This window comes from Microtus pennsylvanicus, assembly GCF_037038515.1.
Source record: "Microtus pennsylvanicus isolate mMicPen1 chromosome Y unlocalized genomic scaffold, mMicPen1.hap1 SUPER_Y_unloc_3, whole genome shotgun sequence".
In the NCBI taxonomy this organism is placed as follows: Eukaryota; Metazoa; Chordata; class Mammalia; order Rodentia; family Cricetidae; genus Microtus; species Microtus pennsylvanicus.
Genome location: NW_027460881.1, coordinates 4,498,416 through 4,523,185, shown reverse-complemented (window position 1 = coordinate 4,523,185; position 24,770 = coordinate 4,498,416).

Sequence of the window (24,770 nt, the reverse complement as noted above, 5' to 3'; positions counted from 1 at the left end):
GGGCATCAAAGAGGATCCTTATGGAGTTTGATAGCCATTTGGGGAAGAAACTGCTCTTGCCTGGATTGTTGCATAAACTGTACACAGAAAACACTCAGAGAGAGGACTACTGAACTTGCCTAAAGGTGAGATGATCTTTTCGTGTTCCTGATTCAGGAAAGGGTCAGCAAAACATTCTTCAAAACAAGCAGATAGTGACTGCCTTTGAAATTTCCTGCTTCATGGAAATGTCTGCTGGAAACTATGGGCCTGTAGGCTGAGGATGGAAACACCAACGGTACAGAGGAACTTTGGGTGACTGTCCAGGCAGCGAGATGTCTCTGTCATTTCTAGAGTTTGAAAATGGCTTACTTTTTGTTTGCTTAGGTAATACTGTATTATTCTGGAGTCTCTGATGGAGTTGAAGAATAGATAGATAGTTATAGTTTTCTTTTGTTATGATAAAAGATAAAATAGATATAAATATTGTAACTTTAATTCTTGCTTGATAACTGTTTTGTTATATGTAATTTTGCTATGTTAAAGTTAAAGATCCCGTTCTTGTTTAAACAGAAATAGGAGTAATGATGGAGTATAGGTCATTGGTTAAGTAAATAAAGAAACTGTTTGGCCTGAAAGGTTAGAACATAGGTGGGTGGAATAAACATAAGAGAATGCTGGGAGGAATAGGAATTGAGCTTAAAAATGCCATGCACCTCTCCCATGGGCAGAAATGTTAGCTCTGCACTCTGAGGCAGATGGCGATACAGCCAGCCACCAGGTCAGACATGCTAAATCTTTCCTTCTAAGCGCACCTCGTGCTGCAACATACATTATTAGACATGGGTTAAGAGGCTGAAAATAACGGGGCAGGCAGTGTTGAAATGAATAGTTTTGTGTTGTTATTTCAGAGCATAACCTTACAAGGCGGCCCCATGGGGATGCAGCCCTGCTGCTCAAATTTCTACAATCAAGGGGGAAATGGAAGAAGGGAAGAAAGAAGAGAGAGAGACAAGGAAGAATGGATGAATTCAATCATTCCTTGGAAAAATGAGTGAACCAATGAATGAGGAGACCTAGTAGGAAAAAATGTGCTGCATTCCCTCAGAGAGTCAGGTCAAATTAAGGATTGACAAGGTTTTCCAGTAAGGAGGAGGCTTATTCCATTTTACCTTCTTTGTGCTCCAGGCCCACCCACAAGAGTGATGATGAGGACAGGGAGAAGAAGAGGAGAGGGTGTACCAGAATTCCCTGGTACAATTTCTCACCCAAATTGTAGCCAAATCACCTGACCTGCTACAGCTGATCTACATGCTGGACCCTAACTCCCAGTTTGACACTCTAACATTTTAACCAAGTTTGTGAAGATGAAGGAACCAAAAATAGCCCAGTAACAGGATGGCAGGTTCCTTACAGGATGGGAGTCAGACATCAGTACCATACTGGTATTTGGCAGTTTGATGGGTGTGTGGGGTCTTTGCCAGACTCCACCTAGCATCATGGATTCTCTACTTTACTGATATTATGGAGTTCGGTGCATTCATCATATGTGTGCATGTCACACACTAGTGGGCATCATATGTACATGTTTATCCTGTGTGTGGGTGAGTGTGTTCATGAGTTTTATAGCCCAAGTACTACAGAACATGATCAATGAAAGGGAACACTGTTTTCCAGATATGGCAGGGCAATTATTTAAATGAACTGACAAGGGTTGGATGGCATGGATAAGACCTATGAGAGTTCAAGGCATACCGAATCCAGGCATGACAAAGTAGGTGGCAGACAGAATTCTGGCAAAACTAAGTAGGTAGCTTGATGTCCAACTTACTGGAGAAGAGCAACTGAGCGGAGACACTTTTCACTAAGCAACATGCTCTAGTGGAGATCAAACATCCTTTGACTTACAGCCAGTACGAATTAAACCATTCATCAAATGAAACCTAATTTTCTCTGATTTTGAGTATACATTTGTGTCCCTTCCTGATTAATCTACTCTTTATCCTCTTAAGTCCCAATACCTCACGCTGATATCAGTCACATCTTTCCATTTGACATGGTTTTCACTCAAGCTTCATACCGCCCCGAGATCATACAACTTTTTGTCCCCTCTCCACTGCTTCTGTGACAGCCATCTTGTCCTTTACCACACCACGCATCCCCAGTCCTTTACTCTCCAAGGGGAAAAGACCATAAATCCTGCTTTGTTTTGAGGCATGTATTTCTGTGATGCCCCATCCACCAAACACAATCCATCGTTGACCAAATAACACAACATGTTAACAAATTTTTATTCTTTGAGAAAGAATAATCCATTGGAAAAGATACCAGGATTCAGAGAAGACCTGAGGTATCTCTGAAAAAACACATTCCCACAGAGAGAATTAAGTCTGCCCCTCAAAATTTGAGAATTTCACTTGAACAGATCTTCACCAAATCATAGACATAGATATGGAAGTCATTATCAAACTTGATGAAATACACAGAAGGTTTGTTGGGAACTTGGCAAATAATTTTACCTATCTCTTGGGTTCCATCTTTTTTGTTGTACTGCACTCTTTTGCCCTCCAATGAATCCCTGCCTAATTCCAAAGTCACCTCTACTGGAGGACATCCAGGCGTGATGTGGAGGTTGCCTTCAATGGAATCATCATGATGGTGGTAAAGGTACAGGACCGGATCATTCTCGTTGACAATGTAGAAACAGGTCGTTATGGTCTGCACCTCATCTGGGACTACGCCACTCCACTCTTCCTTAGAGCCTGGCATGATGTGGAGGTTGCCTTCCAGGTAGTCATCCAGGAGGTGGTAAATGTACAAGACCGGATCTTTCTTGTAGGTAATATAAAACCAGGTCTTCATGATTGGCACCTCTTCTAGGACCATCCCGTTCCAGTCATTCTTAGAGCCATTTGTGCCCATGAATGTATGTTTCACTGCTCTGCCAACTATGGTGTTTGAGAGATGAGTGTCTGTCACCTGAGGAAATGGCACATTATTAGGCAGGATCTTCAGGTTTAAAATCCTTTCATCACTATGAAGCTCCAAGCCATAGACACAATCAATCCCATCATATTTCAACAAATAGAGAGAGGGATATGTTGGCAGTTGATCTAGAATGATGGCTTTCCAATGGGTGACTGGTTCATTGGCTTCCTTCCAGCCATGAGAAATTCTGCGGCCAACAATATTCTCCAGGGCCTCAAAAGGCTTACTAAGTTTTTGCTTCTGGAGCGATGGCCCATTCTTCTTCTGGAGATGTGGCATGCCACTCATAATAAGAGGCATCTTCATCATGGCGGGAGACTTTCTGAGATAGGCCACAGCACTCCTGTTCCACTGTCTCTTGGCTCTGTTTCTGTGCTTGGGCTTCATAGCTGCCAATCTCTGCATAGGAAGAACTCTTCAGTTTAAATCAGACACAAAGTGGTTTCCTCCACCATAAGTGCCTGCAAGGATAAGAAGGTGAGGATGTGAGGTCAAGGCTCTTTTTAGGAATAACTTTGGAGCAGGTGAAAAAGGCAGGGCTGAATAGATTAGGATACCTAAATGGAATATGTTCTTAAGAAATTAATAGGAAAATTATCAAACTCTTGTCTACTGCTCAGTATATGTGTATCAGAGACATATTCCTGCTGCAAAATGCAATTGTCCTCTACTGAGAAACCTACTTCCTGACTTACTATATCAATGAGAGAGGAAACTATGCCTATACCTAAAGTGAGAAAGAAATATCTGAACAGATGGCAAAGAATTCAAAGAAGAGCCACTCCTCTCCTTACCACTCAAGCTACTGGTTAGTTGGCTGATCTATAACCACCTGCCCAAGGTCATGGCACTCCAGTCCACTGGCTCTCTCTATTGTGTCTCCTGATCCAGATCCAGGTTGATTACATAAAGATATTCTGTATCTTCATTAGAGAAGGGAGTACTGTGAGTCAAACTGCCAAAAGAAAGAAACATTAATCTGTGCAACAGCACCTATTAGAAATAATTATCTTTTAAAACACATATGGACAAAGAGCATCTTGCCATTTAAGTGGACTGAGGAATTGGACATTTTTAGCAAAGATAGAGTGGGGAGAATACCCGACATTAACCGTCCCCCAGCTATCAAATATAGGAGCTGTTAACGACATAAATTTTGGACCCAGAGCAGATTTGAAAGAAACCTTTCTTTGACTACAGTGGTCCTAGTTGCTTCCTAAACATATTTACCAAAAGAAAATATCTTGGCTCTCTAGATTCCAACTTCTGGAAATTCGGTTGAACAGTTGTGGAGCCCAAGAGCTGAACTGACCTCCTCAGCCACCGTGAAGATAGTAAGCCCACCTTCACAGAAGACTAGTGCTTCATGTGGAACAGAGTTGCCACCCCCAACCAAAGCTTTGTGACATCATCAAGGCTCTACTTATGTCATAAAACTCCTCCTAGCCAGGTTTCTTCCCTACTAACCCCCAGAAATATCCAGCATACAGGTCATAAAATGCTGCTCATACAGCCCAATGAAGACCCAAAATAAAAACCACAATCTTCTTCCCAATTACATGAGTCATATTTTCCAAATAACTCAACCCCTTTATGTGTTTTTTTTTTTCTTCTGTAAAATAATTTTTGGTCTGAGTCAACAACTCACATGAATGTTTTTTTTTTCCTAACTCCAATGTCCTCATTGGTTATTTTCTATTGATTTTTCCATTACTTCATAATAATAATTATCACACTTTCCACTTCTCTTCCTCCTCCCACATTCTTCTTGCTCCGCAAATAAACCTCTCCACTCAAACACCAGTCCAAATAGAGGGCAGGGTACTTTGAGCTGTGGGAAGTCCAAGCCCACCCTTCATCCATCCAGATTTAGCAAGGTATGCATCCACAGAAAATATGATCACAAAAAGCCAGTGTATGATATGCAGACAATTGCAAGTGCCATTATCTTTGGCTTCACCGTCTGCCCAATTGTCAGCCACATTCAGAGCTTCCAGTTTGATCCCATGTTCTTTCATTCCCAGGTCACTAGATTAGTTGAAATCCCCTTAGTTCAGGCACAGTATCTCATAGTGTGGACCAAGCCCTTATATTCCTGACATCCTTGCTCTTTTTCTCCATCCATCTGCTCTTCCACTGGAGCTTGGAAGCTCCATCTAGTTTTCTGATTTTGACCCTGACTTGATCTCCATCATTTGCCAAACAAAAGTTCCATGGTGGTTTTCAAGATAGTTAATCATCAGTCTGACTATGGGACAAGGCACACATAGTTCGTAGGGACATGTCACAGTGCGGTCAACTTCTCCTCCCTGCTTAAGTACCTAGAGAGGGTCACCCTATGGCCTTCTGAGAACCACTCGAGAGATGTCGATCTTGACATCCCCAGAATGGCCCCATAAATTGAGATATCATCAGTGTATGTGCATTAACTTGTGTGTGTTTGTGTGTGTGTAGTTAAATCACAGTAACAAATGGATTGTAATATTGAAGATTCTTCTCATCTTGAGAAGACTATTTGCTACAGAAACACTCTCACAGTAATAGTGAGAGTGTAAACTATCTAAGAAAGGAGAAATAACTGGAGGAATCCCCCAGGAGTTAGGCTCAGTGTCCCAGGAATTACGCCCAAAAAAAGTCAATGAACTCAGTGATGGAAGATAAAACCCAGCCTAAATAAAACCCTAAATCATTTAGGTGGAACATGAGATACTCTTACAACAGTTACAAGAGGTCTAAAATGCCTGGACTGGAACATAAGGGGAACACAATGACGTGGAGCTGAGAGTGCATGGCAAAACTGATTGGATCTGGCAAAAATTATGTAAGCATACCAAGGAAACCACCAGTGGGACAAAACCCTAAGAAATCTGTATGACAACATATCATGTTGAACATAATGAGATTTATAGACAAAGGAAAGATCTTAATTATGTCACTGTCACACAGGTGATGATGAACCAGTTCCATCGTAGAGTGACTCCCTGCTGTGTTTAAGATAACCTTTCAATTCTGTCTAGTCAGTTACAAGGAAATTTGCATTAATTGCACAGATTAACTATCAGCATCATTTACTGCACAATCAAAGGCAAGGCAAAGAAATCATAGACATGTTGTTGAATGCTGATGATGTTATTGGGAGTTTTGATGGGTTTTTTTCTTAAAGGGAAATCATCGGTGACTCTCATGCATGAAGCAGATCCTTTCTCTGTGATGTTTCCTGAATAGCCACTGAGATACCAGCCCATTGAGTTGTGGTCTCTCTCTCTTTTAAAAAGCAACTTCTACCTTCAGCTTGATCTCTTGCTTGAGCTTCCCTTCCGGCTACTAGGCTCCTTTTCTGATCCTGCAGAGGGCTTTTGTAAGGGATTGTGGTCTCTAAGTTTTTCCCCTTTCAAGAACTAATCATTCTATTAATCACAATTCTAAACTGCCGTGGGGGTTTGTTTGTGACTTATGCCTTCATATGTGATACAAGCGACCTGTGTGTATAGGGTCTTCTCTCTGTTCATGTGGGGAAGGCATGGCAGCAGGAGTAGATGGCTGCTCATTCTCTGTAAGGAAATCAGTAAACAGTGGGCACCAAGTACAAGGATCTCCTGAAATATTAAGTCTTGTCCTTTCAAGGCCCCAAAGCCTCCAGCTAGGTTCAGGGTCACGACAATCTCCAAAACCCACCGAGCATGAAGTATTCAGAACCAGAAGCCTGTGTGTGCCATATCATATGAATTCATCGTGAGTACAACAATCTGTTTTTTTTTTATTTCTAAATTATTTTGTCCCATCAGAACGATCTATATTACCAATTAACCAAATTTGCTGCATCTTTGGTGTCCTACAATTGCTTTAAATTGTTGCTGGGACAGTCTTACAAACCTTCCTGTGCTGTTATGAGACCTTAAGGGGACAGCACTTATTTCAGAAATCAAAGGCAGTTGGGTTCAATCCTATGGTTAGCTGTTAGCTAGACACTGGAAGGATGGATTTGACTAAGAAAGGGAGATAGCATACATGGAGGCAGGTAACCTTTCCTTTGCAAAATGACCCATTTTGAGGCCTTACTTCAGGCTCTTCTCTTCTCCTCATCTTGGGTTTTTATTAGTTTAGGAGAAGAATTAAAACTACATTTACAGTATCTGTGAACCCGAATGATTTAAGTATGTGTGACCAACTTGATGTCTGCCTGTCTGTCAACAGGGCCAGAGTTCAGGGGCATCTGATGCATAGCACAGGAATGTCAGCCATCAATCTCTGGTCCACCTAACTCTACAGCATTAGAGTTGTCATGGTTGCTCATCTGATCTTCCTCATATGATCTCCATCCACAGAGATGTCAGAAAAATCCTCCCCTGAGAGTGCAAGTTCTTTTCAAATGAAAGATTATACAAAAGAAGACACATGGGAGATTTATATGGGCAAGCTGTTGAAAGGATAAAGTGACAGAAGAAGTTTATTGATTAATTAAAGAAAGAATCCGCTTCAGCTGATAGGTAGAACATTGGTAGGTGGAGTAAACAAAATAGAATGCCGGGAGGAAGAGGTAGTGAGCTCAGAGAAGCCATGCTCCCCTCTCCCCGGCAGATGCCATAGCTCTGCTCTCTGAGGCAGATGTCGATGCAGCCAGCCACCATGTCAGACATGCTGAATTTTTCCTGGTAAGTGCACCTCGTTATACTACACTGATTATTAGAAATGGGTTAAAATATTGAATCTAATGGGCCAGCAGTGTTTAAAAGAATACAGTTTTTGTGTATTTATTTCAGGCATAACCTTCATGCGGCCGTGGTGCTGGGGACACAGCCTCGTTGCTCAAATAACTACAGAATGGCTTGCAGCCTTGTGGACAACTGAATCCACTGAAAGCCTGAGAAAGCTTGGGAAAGAGTAAAGCATGTTTTCTTGGTAGCAGCGATTTCTCGGTCTGCTCTGCTTGCTAGAAGAAAGCAAGGGCTCTCATCTAAAAGAGGCTTGCTGACTCAGCTTCAGCTGCAAAACCCTGCAGCCCTTAAGAGGTCCTGCCACAAAACATTTAAATGGTGTTGATAAAAGCCAACTGAATGCTTGTATGTTTTCAGCAGTAGCAGGAAAAAAAACTGTGTTGTTTGGAAATGCCGGCTTTCTGGGCCATCCTGCCTGGGCAAACTCTGACTGTTTGAGGAAGGAGGGCCAGCTACAGAAAGAGGGCTTGAGTGTTGTCTGTTGCAGCCTCTTTGATGGCAAGGACTTTGAAACACTGGAGACTTGTGGCACTGAATGCGGCTCTGTTCGGTACCTCAGCCACAAGGTTGGAAAGGCAGAAAGCTAAGGAATGGGATAAATCTGGCCAGCAAAGCCACGGCTTTAGTCCTACTGAGATTGCTTGGTAAATGAAAGACTCATGTGGTCAGAAAAACAGAGAGAGAAATAGAGTAAAGAGAGATTCAAAGACAAAGAAAATTTTTAAATGATTTACAGTGTGTTAAAAATATGTGCAGGCTAAAATTAGAAGTTCTTAAAGTTAAAAAAAGGAATAGAGTTGTTGGGTGTGGTAGTACACACCTGTAAACCCAACACATGGGAGGCAGAGGGAGATTGACCTCTGTACCTTCAAGGTGAGGTAGCACACGCCTTTAATCCCAGTGCCTTGAAGGCAGAGACAAACAGATCTTTGTGAGTTCAATGTGTAGTAGCATACACCTTTAATCCCAATGCCTGAAAGGCAGAGAGAGGCAGATCTCTGAGACTTCAAGGACAGACAGGTATACAGAGTTATTCCAGGTCAAAGATACAGAGAACCTGTCTCAAAAGGCAAAAAATAAAAAGGAAAAATAAACAAAATAGAGGTTAAATTGAAGTGCACAAAGATGGAAAATTCACAGCGAATTTTGATATTGTATGCTATTATGCTCTTTTTGAATCATTTGAATTTTGAGGAAGTAGCAATAGCTGCTAAAAGATGTTTCTTCATAAAAGCTGCTGAAATAATCCAACATAGATATTTTGAAAATGCCTTGACTTTGAAATTTGGATCTAAGGACATGATGCTTTGGAAAGGAGTTTCTATTTTCTTTTCACAGAGGGTGAAAGTCAGTGGATGCCTCTATCCTAATATGGTAGGATGGACCACGCCCTACTTAAAGGTTGCTGTGAACACCTTTAAAAATTTGCTTCGCTCAAATGCCAACTGAGATAAATCAATAATGATGCCACCATTCAGCAGGAAGCATTTTAGAGAAAAACTGCACCCACGTTCCCAAATATGGCTTATAAACGTTCATTTAAAGTGGGATGTGATATAGATATGAATATTTGCATTAGTATTGATTTTGCTTTACTGATAGAGATTTTAGGTCAATTTTGTTATATGTATATGCATTTTTGATCTTCATTAAGGTATTGTGATTGTGTAGTTCATTTAAAAATATAATGTATATAGGTTATTAATGGATAATCATTAATAATAGTCAAGTTTGTAGTCATGTTAGTTAGATTTTCTAGCTACATAGATATATATATTTCAGTTAGATAGGCATTATGCATATCTCTCTAGACTACAAAATAGGCTATTTAATGTTTTAGTACCTTAGGGTTTTTCATAACAGTGAGACACTCTACTCTTGGCAGCACATATCTACTTCAGGAAGAAGATGGGCATCACAGAGGATCCTTATGGAGTTTGATAGCCATTTGGGGAAGAAACTGCTCTTGCCTGGATTGTTGCATAAACTGTACACAGAAAACACTCAGAGAGAGGACTACTGAACTTGCCTAAAGGTGTGATGATCTTTTCGTGTTCCTGATTCAGGAAAGGGTCAGCAAAACATTCTTCAAGACAAGCAGATAGTGACTGCCTTTGAAATTTCCTGCTTCATGGAAATGTCTGCTGGAAACTATGGGCCTGTAGGCTGAGGATGGAAACACCAACGGTACAGAGGAACTTTGGGTGACTGTCCATGCAGCGAGATGTCTCTGTCATTTCTAGAGTTTGAAAATGGCTTACTTTTTGTTTGCTTAGGTAATACTGTATGATCCTGGAGTCTCTGATGGAGTTGAAGAATAGATAGATAGTTATAGTTTTCCATTGTTATGATAAAAGATAAAATAGATATAAATATTGTAACTGTAATTCTTGCTTGATAACTGTTTTGTTATATGTAATTTTGCTATGTTAGAGTTAACGATTCCGTTCTTGTTTAAACAGAAATAGGAGTAATGATGGAGTATAGGTCATTGGTTAATTAAATAAAGAAACTGTTTGGCCTGCAAGGTTAGAACATAGGTGGGTTGAATAAACATAAGAGAATGCTGGGAGGAATAGGAATTGAGCTTAGAGATGCCATGCACCTCTCCCATGGGCAGAAATGGTAGCTCTGCACTCTGAGGCAGATGGCGATACAGCCAGCCACCAGGTCTGACATGCTAAATCTTTCCTTCTAAGCGCACCTCGTGCTGCAACATACATTATTAGACATGGGTTAAGAGGCTGAAAATAATGGGGCAGGCAGTGTTCAAATGAATAGTTTTGTGTTGTTATTTCGGAGCATAACCTTACAAGGCAGCCCTATGGGGATGCAGCCCTGCTGCTCAAATTTCTACAATCAAGGGGGAAATGGAAGAAGGGAAGAAAGAAGAGAGAGAGACAAGGAAGAATGGATGAATTCAATCATTCCTTGGAAAAATGAGTGAACCAATGAATGAGGAGACCTAGTAGGAAAAAATGTGCTGCATTCCCTCAGAGAGTCAGGTCAAATTAAGGATTGACAAGGTTTTCCACTAAGGAGGAGGCTTATTTCATTTTACCTTCTTTATGCTCCAGGCCCACCCACAAGAGTGATGATGAGGACAGGGAGAAGAAGAGGAGAGGGTGTACCAGAATTCCCTGGTACAATTTCTCACCCAAATTCTAGCCAAATCACCTGACCTGGGACAGCTGATCTACATGCTGGACCCTAACTCCCAGTTTGACAACTCTAACATTTTAACCAAGTTTGTGAAGATGAAGGAACCAACAATAGCCCAGTTACAGGATGGCAGGTTCCTTCCAGGATGGGAGTCAGACATCAGTACCATACTGGTATTTGGCGGTTTGATGGGTGTGTGGGGTCTTCGCCAGACTCCACCTAGCATCATGGATTCCCTACTTTACTGATCTTATAAAGTTCAGTGCATTCATCATATGTGTGCATGTCACACACTAGTGGGCATCATATGTACATGTTTATCCTGTGTGTGGGTGAGTGTGTTCATGAGTTTTATAGCCCAAGTACTACAGAACATGATCAATGAAAGGGAACACTGTTTTCCAGATATGGCAGGGCAATTATTTAAATGAACTGACAAGGGTTGGATGGCATGGATAAGACCTATGAGAGTTCAAGGCATACCGAATCCAGGCATGACAAAGTAGGTGGCAGACAGAATTCTGGCAAAACTAAGTAGGTAGCTTGATGTCCAACTTACTGGAGAAGAGCAACTGAGCGGATACACTTTTCACTAAGCAACATGCTCTAGTGGAGATCAAACATCCTTTGACTTACAGCCAGTACGAATTAAACCATTCATCAAATGAAACCTAATTTTCTCTGATTTTGAGTATACATTTGTGTCCCTTCCTGATTAATCTACTCTTTATCCTCGTAAGTCCCAATACCTCACGCTGATATCGGTCACATCTTTCCATTTGACATGGTTTTCCCTCAAGCTTCATACCGCCCCGAGATCATACAACTTTTTGTCCCCTCTCCACTGCTTCCTTGACAGCCATCTTGTCCTTTACCACACCACGCATCCCCAGTCCTTTACTCTCCAAGGGGAAAAGACCATAAATCCTGCTTTGTTTTGAGGCATGTATTTCTGTGATGCCCCATCCACCAAACACAATCCATCGTTGACCAAATAACACAACATGTTAACAAATTTTTATTCTTTGAGAAAGAATAATCCATTGGAAAAGATACCAGGATTCAGAGAAGACCTGAGGTATCTCTGAAAAAACACATTCCCACAGAGAGAATTAAGTCCGCCCCTCAAAATTTGAGAATTTCACTTTAACAGATCTTCACCAAATCATAGACATAGATATGGAAGTCATTATCAAACTTGATGAAATACACAGAAGGTTTGTTGGGAACTTGGCAAATAATTTTACCTATCTCTTGGGTTCCATCTTTTTTGTTGTACTGCACTCTTTTGCCCTCCAAGGAATCCCTGCCTAATTCCAAAGTCACCTATACTGGAGGACATCCAGGCATGATGTGGATGTTGCCTTCAATGGAATCATCATGATGGTGGTAAAGGTACAGGTCCGGATCATTCTCGTTGACAATGTAGAAACAGGTCGTTATGGTCTGAACCTTATCTGGGACCACGCCACTCCACTATTCCTTAGAGCCTGGCATGATGTGGAGGTTGCCTTCCAGGTAGTCATCCAGGAGGTGGTAAATGTACAAGACCGGATCTTTCTTGTAGGTAATATAAAACCAGGTCTTCATGATTGGCACTTCTTCTAGGACCATCCCGTTCCAGTCATTCTTAGAGCCATTTGTGCCCATGAATGTATGTTTCACTGCTCTGCCAACTATGGTGTTTGAGAGATGAGTGTCTGTCACCTGAGGAAATGGCACATTATTAGGCAGGATCTTCAGGTTTAAAATCCTTTCATCACTATGAAGCTCCAAGCCACAGACACAATCAATCCCTTCATATTTCAGCAAATAGAGAGAGGGATATGTTGGCAGTTGATCTAGAATGATGGCTTTCCAATGGGTGACTGGTTCATTGGCTTCCTTCCAGCCATGAGAAATTCTGCGGCCAACAATATTCTCCAGGGCCTCAAAAGGCTTACTAAGTTTTTGCTTCTGGAGCGATGGCCCATTCTTCTTCTGGAGATGTGGCATGCCACTCATAATAAGAGGCATCTTCATCATGGCGGGAGACTATCTGAGATAGGCCACAGCACTCCTGTTCCACTGTCTCTTGGCTCTGTTTCTGTGCTTGGGCTTCATAGCTGCCAATCTCTGCATAGGAAGAACTCTTCAGTTTAAATCAGACACAAAGTGGTTTCCTCCACCATAAGTGCCTGCAAGGATAAGAAGGTGAGGATGTGAGGTCAAGGCTCTTTTTAGGAATAACTTTGGAGCAGGTGAAAAAGGCAGGGCTGAATACATTTGCATACCTAAATGGAATATGTTCTTAAGAAATTAATAGGAAAATTATCAAACTCTTGTCTACAGCTCAGTATATGTGTATCAGAGACATATTCCTGCTGCAAAATGCAATTGACCTCTACTGAGAAACCTACTTCCTGACTTACTATATCAATGAGAGAGGAAGCTATGCCTATACCTAATTGAGAAAGAAATATCTGAACAGATGGCAAAGAATTCAAAGAAGAGCCACTCCTCTCCTTACCACTCAAGCTACTGGTTAGTTGGCTGACGTATAACCACCTGCCCAAGGTCATGGCACTCCAGTCCACTGGCTCTCTCTATTGTGTCTCCTGATCCAGATCCAGGTTGATTACATAAAGATATTCTGTATCTTCATTAGAGAAGTGAGTACTGTGAGTCAAACTGCCAAAAGAAAGAAACACTAATCTGTGCAACAGCACCTATTAGAAATAATTATCTTTTAAAACACATATGGACAAAGAGGATCTTTGCCATTTAAGTGGACTGAGGAATTGGCTATTTTTAGCAAAGATAGAGTGGGGAGAATACCCGACATTAACCGTCCCCCAGCTATCAAATATAGGAGCTGTTAACGACATAAATTTTGGACCCAGAGCAGATTTGAAAGAAAACTTTCTTTGACTACAGAGGTCCTAGTTGCTTCCTAAACATATTTACCAAAAGAAAATATCTTGGCTCTCTAGATTCCAACTTCTGGAAATTCGGTTGAACAGTTGTGGAGCCCAAGAGCTGAACTGACCTCCTCAACCACCGTGAAGATAGTAAGCCTACCTTCACAGAAGACTAGTGCTTCATGTGGAACAGAGTTGCCACCCCCAACCAAAGCTTTGTGACATCATCAAGGCTCTACTTATGTCATAAAACTCCTCCTAGCCAGGTTTCTTCCCTACTAACCCCCAGAAATATCCAGCATACAGGTCCTAAAATGCTGCTCATACAGCCCCATGAAGACCCAAAATAAAAACCACAATCTTCTTCCCAATTACTTGAGTCTTATTTTCCAAGTAACTCAACCCCTTTATGTGTTTTTTTTTCTTCTGTAAAATAATTTTTGGTCTGAGTCAACAACTCACATGAATGTTTCTTTTTTCCTAACTCCATTGTCCTCATTGGTTATTTCTATTGATTTTTCCATTACTTCATAATAATAATTATCAAACTTTCCACTTCTCTTCCTCCTCCCACATTCTTCCTGCTCCGCAAATAAACCTCTCCACTCAAACACCAGTCCAAATAGAGGGCAGGGTACTTTGAGCTGTGGGAAGTCCAAGCCCACCCTTCATCCATCCAGATTTAGCAAGGTATGCATCCACAAAAAAATATGATCACAAAAAGCCAGTGTATGATATGCAGACAATTGCAAGTGCCATTATCTTTGGCTTCTCCGTCTGCCCCAATTGTCAGCCACATTCAGAGCTTCCAGTTTGATCCCATGTTCTTTCATTCCCAGGTCACTGGATTAGTTGAAATCCCCTTAGTTCAGGCACAGTGTCTCATAGTGTGGACCAAGCCCTTATATTCCTGACATCCTTGCTCTTTTTCTCCATCCATCTGCTCTTCCACTGGAGCTTGGAAGCTCCATCTAGTTTTCTGATTTTGACCCTGACTTGATCTCCATCATTTGCCAAACAAAAGTTCCATGGTGGTTTTCAAGATAGTCAATCATCAGTCTGACTATGGGACAAGGCACACATAGTTCGTAGGGACATGTCACAGTGCGGTCAACTTCTCCTCCCTGCTTAAGTACCTAGAGAGGGTCACCCTATAGCCTTCTGAGAACCACTCAAGAGATGTCGATCTTGATATCCCCAGAATGGCCCCATAAATTGAGATATCATCAGTGTATGTGCATTAACTTGTGTGTGTTTGTGTGTGTGTAGTTAAATCACAGTAACAAATGGATTGTAATATTGAAGTTTCTTCTCATCTTGAGAAGAATATTTACTACAGAAACACTCTCACAGTAATAGTGAGAGTGTAAACTATCTAAGAAAGGAGAAATAACTGGAGGAATCCCCCAGGAGTTAGGCTCAGTGTCCCAGGAATTACGCCCAAGGAAAGTCAATGAACTCAGTGATGGAAGATAAAACCCAGCCTAAATAAAACCCTAAATCATTTAGGTGGAACATGAGATACTCTTACAACAGTTACAAGAGGTCTAAAATGCCTGGACTGGAACATAAGGGGAACACAATGACGTGGAGCTGAGAGTGCATGGCAAAACTGATTGGATCTGGCAAAAATTATGTAAGCATACCAAGGAAACCACCAGTGGGACAAAACCCTAAGAAATCTGTATGACAACATATCATGTTGAACATAATGAGATTTATAGACAAAGGAAAGATCTTAATTATGTCACTGTCACACAGGTGATGATGAACCAGTTCCATCGTAGAGTGACTCCCTGCTGTGTTTAAGATAAACTTTCAATTCTGTCTAGTCAGTTACAAGGAAATTTGCATTAATTGCACAGATTAACTATCAGCATCATTTACTGCACAATCAAAGGCAAGGCAAAGAAATCATAGACATGTTGTTGAATGCTGATGATGTTATTGGGAGTTTTGATGGGTTTTTTTCTTAAAGGGAAATCATCGGTGACTCTCATGCATGAAGCAGATCCTTTCTCTGTGATGTTTCCTGAATAGCCACTGAGATACCAGCCCATTGAGTTGTGGTCTCTCTCTCTCTTTTAAAAAGCAACTTCTACCTTCAGCTTTATCTCTTGCTTGAGCTTCCCTTCCGACTACTAGGCTCCTTTTCTGATCCTGCAGAGGACTTTTGTACGGGATTGTGATCTCTAAGTTTTTCCCCTTTCAAGAACTAATCATTCTATTAATCACAATTCTAAACTGCTGTGGGGGTTTTTTTGTGACTTATCCCTTCACGTGTGATACAAGCGACCTGTGTGTATAGGGTCTTCTCTCTGTTCATGTGGGAAAGGCATGGCAGCAGGAGTAGATGGCTGCTCATTCTCTGTAAGGAAATCACTAAACAGTGGGCACCAAGTACAAGGATGTCCTGAAATATTAAGTCTTGTCCTTTCAAGGCCCCAAAGCATCCAGCTAGGTTCAGGGACACGACAATCTCCAAAACCCACCAAGCATGAAGTATTCAGAACCAGAAGCCTGTGTGTGCCATATCACATAAATTCATCGTGAGTACACCAATCTGTTTTTTTTAATTCTAAATTATTTTCTCCCATCAGAACGATCTATATTACCAATTAACCAAATTTGCTGCATATTTGGTGTCCTAGAATTGCTTTAAATTGTTGCTGGGACAGTCTTACAAACCTTCCTTTTCTGTTATGAGACCTTAAGGGGACAGCACTTATTTCAGAAATCAAAGGCAGTTGGGTTCAATTCTATGGTTAGCTGTTAGCTAGGCACTGGAAGGATGGATTTGACTGAGAAAGGGAGACAGCATACATGGAGGCAGGTAACCTTTCCTTTGCAAAATGACCCATTTTGAGGCCTTACTTCAGGCTCTTCTCTTCTCCTAATCTTGGTTTTTTTTATTAGTTTAGGAGAAGAATTAAAACTCCATTTAAATTATCTGTGAACCCGAATGAGTTAAGTATGTGTGACCAACTTGATGTCTGCCTGTCTGTCAACAGGACCAGAGTTCAGTGGCATCTGATGCATAGCACAGGCATGTCAGCCATTAATCTCTGGTCCACCTAACTCTACAGCATTAGAGTTGTCATGGTTGCTCATCTGATCTTCCTCATATGATCTCCATCCACAGAGATGTCAGAAAAATCCTCCCCTGAGAGTGCAAGTTCTTTACAAATGAAAGATTATACAACAGAAGACACATGGGAGATTTATATGGGCAATCTGTTGAAAGGATAAAGTGACAGAAGAAATGTATTGATTAATTAAAGAAAGAATCCGCTACAGCTAATAGGTTAGAACATTGGTAGGTGGAGTAAACAAAATAGAATGCCGGGAGGAAGAGGTAGTGAGCTCAGAGAAGCCATGCTCCCCTCTCCCCGGCAGATGCCATAGCTCTGCTCTCTGAGGCAGATGTCGATACAGCCAGCCACCATGTCAGACATGCTGAATTTTTCCTGGTAAGTGCACCTCGTTATACTACACTGATTATTAGAAATGGGTTAAAATGCTGAATCTAATGGGCCAGCAGTGTTTAAAAGAATACAGTTTTTGTGTATTTATTTCAGGCATAACCTTCATGCGGCCGTGGTGCTGGGGACACAGCCTCGCTGCTCAAATAACTACAGAATGGCTTGCAGCCTTGTGGACAACTGAATCCACTGAAAGCCTGAGAAAGCTTGGGAAAGAGTAAAGCATGTTTTCTTGGCAGCAGCGATTTCTCGGTCTGCTCTGCTTGCTAGAAGAAAGCAAGGGCTCTCATCTAAAAGAGGCTTGCTGACTCAGCTTCAGCTGCAAAACCCTGCAGCCCTTAAGAGGTCCTGCCTCAAAACATTTAAATGGTGTTGATAAAAGCCAACTGAATGCTTGTTTGTTTTCAGCAGTAGCAGGAAAAAAAAATCTGTGTTGTTTTCAAATGCCGGCTTTCTGGGCCATCCTGCCTGGGCAAACTCTGACTGTTTGAGGAAGGAGGGCCAGCTACAGAAAGAGGGCTTGAGTGTTGTCTGTTGCAGCCTCTTTGATGGCAAGGACCTTGAAACACTGGAGACTTGTGGCACGGAATGTGGCTCTGTTCGGTACCTCAGCCACAAGGTTGGAATGGCAGAAAGCTAAGGAATGGGCTACATCTGGCCAGCAAAGCCACGGCTTTAGTCCTACTGAGATTGCTTGGTAAATGAAAGACTCATGTGCTCAGAAAAACAGAGAGAGAAATAGAGTAAAGAGAGATTCAAAGACAAAGAAAATTTTTAAATGATTTACAGTGTGTTAAAAATATGTGCAGGCTAAAATTTGAAGTTCTTAAAGTTAAAAAAAGGAAGAGAGTTGTTGGGTGTGGTAGTACACACCTGTAAACCCAACACATGGGAGGCAGAGGGAGATTGACCTCTGTACCTTCAAGGTTAGGTAGCTCAAGACTTTAATCCCAGTGCATTGAAGGCAGAGACAGACATATCTTTGTGAGTTCAATGTGTAGTAGCAAACACCTTTAATCCCAATGCCTGAAAGGCTGAGAGAGGCAGATCTCTGAGACTTCAACGACAGACAGGTATACAGAGTTATTCCAGGTCAAAGATACAGAGAACCTGTCTCAAAAGGCAAAAAATAAAAAGGAAAAATAAACAAAATAGAGGTTAAATTGAAGCGCACAAAGATGGAAAATTCACAGCGAATTTTCATATTGTATGCTATTATGCTCTTTTTGAATCATTTGAATTTTGAGGCAGTAGCAATAGCTGCTAAAAGATGTTTCTTTATAAAAGCTGCTGAAATAATCCAACATAGATATTTTGAAAATGCCTTGACTTTGAAATTTGGATCTAAGGACATGATGCTGTGGAAAGGAGTTTCTATTTTGTTTTCGCAGAGGGTGATTGTCTGTGGATGCCTCTATCCTAATATGGTAGGATGGACCACGACCTACTTAAAGGTTGCTGTGAACACCTTTAAAAATTTGCTTCGCTCAACTGCCAACTGAGATAAATCAATAATGATGCCACCATTCAGCAGGAAGCATTTTGGAGAGAAAAAACTGCACCCACGTTCCCAATATGGCTTATAAACGTTCTTTTACATTTAAAGTGGGATGTGATATAGATATGAATATTTGCATTAGTATAGATTTTGCTTTACTGATAGAGATTTTAGGTCAATTTTGTTATATGTATATGCATTTTTCATCTTCATTAAGGTATTGCGATTGTGTAGTTCATTTAAAAATATAATGTATATAGGTTATTAATGGATAATCATTAATAATAGTCAAGTTTGTAGTCATGTTAGTTAGATTTTCTAGCTACATAGATATATATATTTCAGTTAGATAGGCATTATTCATATCTCTCTAGACTACAAAACAGGCTATTTAATGTTTTAGTACCTTAGGGATTTTCATGACAGTGAGACACTCTACTCTTGGCAGCACATATCTACTTCAGGAAGAAGATGGGCATCACAGAGGATCCTTATGGAGTTTGATAGCCATTTGGGGAAGAAACTGCTCTTGCCTGGATTGTTGCATAAACTGTACACAGAAAACACTCAGAGAGAGGACTACTGAACTTGCCTAAAGGTGAGATGATCTTTTCGTGTTCCTGATTCAGGAAAGGGTCAGCAAAACATTCTTCAAGACAAGCAGATAGTGACTGCCTTTGAAATTTCCTGCTTCATGGAAATGTCTGCTGGAAACTATGGGCCTGTAGGCTGAGGATGGAAACACCAACGGTACAGAGGAACTTTGGGTGACTGTCCAGGCAGCGAGATGTCTCTGTCATTTCTAGAGTTTGAAAATGGCTTACTTTTTGTTTGCTTAGGTAATACTGTATTATTCTGGAGTCTCTGGTGGAGTTGATAGTTATAGTTTTCCATTGTTATGATAAAAGATAAAATAGATATAAATATTGTAACTGTAATTCTTGCTTGATAACTGTTTTGTTATATGTAATTTTGCTATGTTAAAGTTAAAGATTCCGTTCTTGTTTAAACAGAAATAGGAGTAATGATGGAGTATAGGTCATTGGTTAATTAAATAAAGAAACTGTTTGGCCTGAAAGGTTAGAACATAGGTGGGTGGAATAAACATAAGAGAATGCTGGGAGGAATAGGAATTGAGCTTAGAGATGCCATGCACCTCTCCCATGGGCAGAAATGGTAGCTCTGCACTCTGAGGCAGATGGCCATACAGCCAGCCACCAGGTCAGACATGCTAAATCTTTCCTTCTAAGCGTAACTCGTGCTGCAACATACATTATTAGACATGGGTTAAGAGGCTGAAAATAATGGGGCAGGCAGTGTTGAAATGAATAGTTTTGTGTTGTTATTTCGGAGCATAACCTTACAAGGCGGCCCCATGGGGATGCAGCCCTGCTGCTCAAATTTCTACAATCAAGGGGGAAATGGAAGAAGGGAAGAAAGAAGAGAGAGAGACAAGGAAGAATGGATGAATTCAATCATTCCTTGGAAAAATGAGTGAACCAATGAATGAGGAGACCTAGTAGGAAAAAATGTGCTGCATTCCCTCAGAGAGTCAGGTCAAATTAAGGATTGACAAGGTTTTCCAGTAAGGAGGAGGCTTATTCCATTTTACCTTCTTTGTGCTCCAGGCCCACCCACAAGAGTGATGATGAGGATAGGGAGAAGAAGAGGAGAGGGTGTACCAGAATTCCCTGGTACAATTTCTCACCCAAATTGTAGCCAAATCACCTGACCTGGGACAGCTGATCTACATGCTGGACCCTAACTCCCAGTTTGACAACTCTAACATTTTAACCAAGTTTGTGAAGATGAAGGAACCAAAAATAGCCCAGTTACAGGATGGCAGGTTCCTTGCAGGATGGGAGTCAGACATCAGTACCATACTGGTATTTGGCGGTTTGATGGGTGTGTAAGGTCTTTGCCAGACTCCACCTAGCATCATGGATTCCCTACTTTACTGATATTATGGAGTTCGGTGCATTCATCATATGTGTGCATGTCACACACTAGTGGTCATCATATGTACATGTTTATCCTGTGTGTGGGTGAGTGTGTTCATGAGTTTTATAGCCCAAGTACTACAGAACATGATCAATGAAAGGGAACACTGTTTTCCAGATATGGCAGGGCAATTATTTAAATGAACTGATAAGGGTTGGATGGCATGGATAAGACCTATGAGAGTTCAAGGCATACCGAATCCAGGCATGACAAAGTAGGTGGCAGACAGAATTCTGGCAAAACTAAGTAGGTTGCTTGATGTCCAACTTGCTGGAGAAGAGCAACTGAGCGGAGACACTTTTCACTAAGCAACATGCTCTAGTGGAGATCAAACATCCTTTGACTTACAGCCAGTACGAATTAAACCATTCATCAAATGAAACCTAATTTTCTCTGATTTTGAGTATACATTTGTGTCCCTTCCTGATTAATCTACTCTTTATCCTCTTAAGTCCCAATACCTCACGCTGATATCGGTCACATCTTTCCATTTGACATGGTTTTCACTCAAGCTTCATACCACCCCGAGATCATACAACTTTTTGTCCCCTCTCCACTGCTTCCTTGACAGCCATCTTGTCCTTTACCACACCACGCATCCCCAGTCCTTTACTCTCCAAGGGGAAAAGACCATAAATCCTGCTTTGTTTTGAGGCATGTATTTCTGTGATGCCCCATCCACCAAACACAATCCATCATTGACCAAATAACACAACATGTTAACAAATTTTTATTCTTTGAGAAAGAATAATCCATTGGAGAAGATACCAGTATTCATAGAAGACCTGAGGTATCTCTGAAAAAACACATTCCCACAAAGAAAATTAAGTCTGCCCTCAAAATTTTAGAATTTCACTTTAACAGATCTTCACCAAATCATAGACATAGATATGGAAGTCATTATCAAACTTGATGAAATACACAGAAGGTTTGTTGGGAACTTGGCAAATAATTTTACCTATCTCTTGGGTTCCATCTTTTTTGTTGTACTGCACTCTTTTGCCCTCCAAGGAATCCCTGCCTAATTCCAAAGTCACCTCACCTGGAAGACATTCAGGCGTTATGTGGAGGTTGCCTTCAATGGAATCATCATGATGGTGGTAAATGTACAGGACTGGATCATTCTCGTTGACAATGTAGAAACAGGTCGTTATGGTCTGCACCTCATCTGGGACCACGCCACTCCACTCTTCCTTAGAGCCTGGCATGATGTGGAGGTTGCCTTCAAGGTAGTCATCCAGGATGTGGTAAATGTACAAGACCGGATCTTTCTTGTAGGTAATATAAAACCAGGTCTTCATGATTGGCACCTCTTCTAGGACCATCCCGTTCCAGTCATTCTTAGAGCCATTTGTGCCCATGAATGTATGTTTCACTGCTCTGCCAACTATGGTGTTTGAGAGATGAGTGTCTGTCACCTGAGGAAATGGCACATTATTAGGCAGGATCTTCAGGTTTAAAATCCTTTCATCACTATGAAGCTCCAAGCCACAGACACAATCAATCCCATCATATTTCAACAAATAGAGAGAGGGATATGTTGGCAGTTGATCTAGAATGATGGCTTTCCAATGGGTGACTTGTTCATTGGCTTCCTTACGGCCATGAGAAATTCTGCGGCCAACAATATTCTCCAGGGCCTCAAAAGGCTTACTAAGTTTTTGCTTCTGGAGCGATGGCCCATTCTTCTTCTGGAGATGTGGCATGCAACTCATACTAAGAGGCATCTTCATTATGGTGGGAGACTTTCTGAGATATTCCACAGCACTCCTGTTCCACTGTCTCTTGGCTCTGTTTCTGTGCTTGGTCTTCATAGCTGCCAATCTCTGCATAGGAAGAACTCTTCAGTTTAAATCAGACACAAAGTGGTTTCCTCCACCATAAGTGCCTGCAAGGATAAGAAGGTGAGGATGTGAGGTCAAGGCTCTTTTTAGGAATAACTTTGGAGCAGGTGAAAAAGGCAGGGCTGAATAGATTTGGATACCTAAATGGAATATGTTCTTAAGAAATTAAAAGGAAAATTATCAAACTCTTGTCTACAGCTTAGTATATGTGTATCAGAGACATATTCCTGCTGCAAAATGCAATTGACCTCTACTGAGAAACCTACTTCCTGACTTACTATATCAATGAGAGAGGAAGCTATGCCTATACCTAAAGTGAGAAAGAAATATCTGAACAGATGGCAAAGAATTCAAAGAACAGCCACTCCTCTCCTTACCACTCAAGCTGCTGGTTAGTTGGCTGATCTATAACCACCTGCCCAAGGTCATGGCACTCCAGTCCACTGGCTCTCTCTATTGTGTCTCCTGATCCAGATCCAGGTTGATTACATAAAGATATTCTGTATCTTCATTAGAGAAGGGAGTACTGTGAGTCAAACTGCCAAAAGAAAGAAACATTAATCTGTGCAACAGCACCTATTAGAAATAATTATCTTTTAAAACACATATGGACAAAGAGGATCTTTGCCATTTAAGTGGACTGAGGAATTGGACATTTTTAGCAAAGATAGAGTGGGGAGAATACCTGACATTAACCGTCCCCCAGCTATCAAATATAGGAGCTGTTAACGACATAAATTTTGGACCCAGAGCAGATTTGAAAGAAACCTTTCTTTGACTACAGAGGTCCTAGTTGCTTCCTAAACATATTTACCAAAAGAAAATATCTTGGCTCTCTAGATTCCAACTTCTGGAAATTCGGTTGAACAGTTGTGGAGCCCAAAAACTGAACTGACCTCCTCAGCCACCGTGAAGATAGTAAGCCCACCTTCACAGAAGACCAGTGCTTCATGTGGAACAGAGTTGCCACCCCCAACCAAAGCTTTGTGACATCATCAAGGCTCTACTTATGTCATAAAACTCCTCCTAGCCAGGTTTCTTCCCTACTAACCCCCAGAAATATCCAGCATACAGGTCCTAAAATGCTGCTCATACAGCCCCATTAAGACCCAAAATAAAAACCCCAATCTTCTTCCCAATTACTTGAGTCATATTTTCCAAGTAACCCAACCCCTTTATGTGTTTTTTTTCTGTAAATAATTTTTGGTCTGAGTCAACAGCTCACATGAATGTTTTTTTTCCCTAGCTCCAATGTCCTCATTGGTTATTTTCTATTGATTTTTCCATTACTTCATAATAATAATTATCAAACTTTCCACTTCTCTTCCTCCTCCCACATTCTTCTTGCTCCGCAAATAAATCTCTCCACTCAAACACCAGTCCAATTAGAGGGCAGGGTACTTTGAGCTGTGGGAAGTCCAAGCCCACCCTTCATCCATCCAGATTTAGCAAGGTATGCATCCACAAAAAAATATGATCACAAAAAGCCAGTGTATGATATGCAGACAATTGCAAGTGCCATTATCTTTGGCTTCTCCGTCTGCCCCAATTGTCAGCCACATTCAGAGCTTCCAGTTTGATCCCATGTTCTTTCATTCCCAGGTCACTGGATTAGTTGAAATCCCCTTAGTTCAGGCACAGTGTCTCATAGTGTGGACCAAGCCCTTATATTCCTGACATCCTTGCTCTTTTTCTCCATCCATCTGCTCTTCCACTGGAGCTTGGAAGCTCCATCTAGTTTTCTGATTTTGACCCTGACTTGATCTCCATCATTTGCCAAACAAAAGTTCCATGGTGGTTTTCAAGATAGTCAGTCATCAGTCTGACTATGGGACAAGGCACACATAGTTCCTAGAGACATGTCACAGTGCGGTCAACTTCTCCTCCCTGCTTAAGTACCTAGAGAGGGTCACCCTATGGCCTTCTGAGAACCACTCGAGAGATATCGATCTTGACATCCCCAGAATGGCCCCATAAATTGAGATATCATCAGTGTATGTGCATTAACTTGTGTGTTTTGTGTCTGTGTATTTAAATCACAATAACAAATGGATTGTAATATTGAACTTTCTTCTCATCTTGAGAAGAATATTTGCTACAGAAACAATCTCACAGTAATAATCAGAGTGTAAACTATCTAAGAAAGGAGAAATAACTGGAGGAATCCCCCAGGAGTTAGGCTCAGTGTCCCAGGAATTACG